Source organism: Brassica oleracea, chromosome C9, assembly GCF_000695525.1.
Source record: "Brassica oleracea var. oleracea cultivar TO1000 chromosome C9, BOL, whole genome shotgun sequence".
NCBI lineage: Eukaryota > Viridiplantae > Streptophyta > Magnoliopsida > Brassicales > Brassicaceae > Brassica > Brassica oleracea.
In genome coordinates this window covers 47728031-47728491 of record NC_027756.1, presented here as the reverse complement: position 1 = coordinate 47728491, position 461 = coordinate 47728031, and positions in this window count along the sequence as shown.

The window sequence follows — 461 nt, the reverse complement described above, 5'->3', positions numbered from 1 at the left end:
AGTTTAAAAAAATTGAAATTTAAATAAGTAGTTTATGAAGTTTTTAAATTTATGAAGTTTTTAAATTTGTAATATATAATAAATTTATAATTTATGAAGTTTAAAATTTGGAAATATGAAATAACTAGATTTCTTAGTTTTAAAATGTTAATATATTTAAATTTTTTTTAGTTTCTTATATTCTTAAATTCTAATTAATAGTTTTTGAGATTTCATAAAAAAATACTTTTTTTCAAAAACCTAACTAAACCCTAAACCCTATCTATACCCTAAATCTATTTCCCACCACATAATAAACCCAAAATTTTTCCCTCCTAAACCCAAAACCCATTTCCCTCTAAACCCAAAATTTTCCCTCTAAACCAAAGTCCAATTTCTATACTTAGGCAATTTTTTTTCCCTCCACAAATTCATCACGTCTCTCTCTCTCTCTCTCTCTCTCTCTCTCTCTCTCTCTCTCT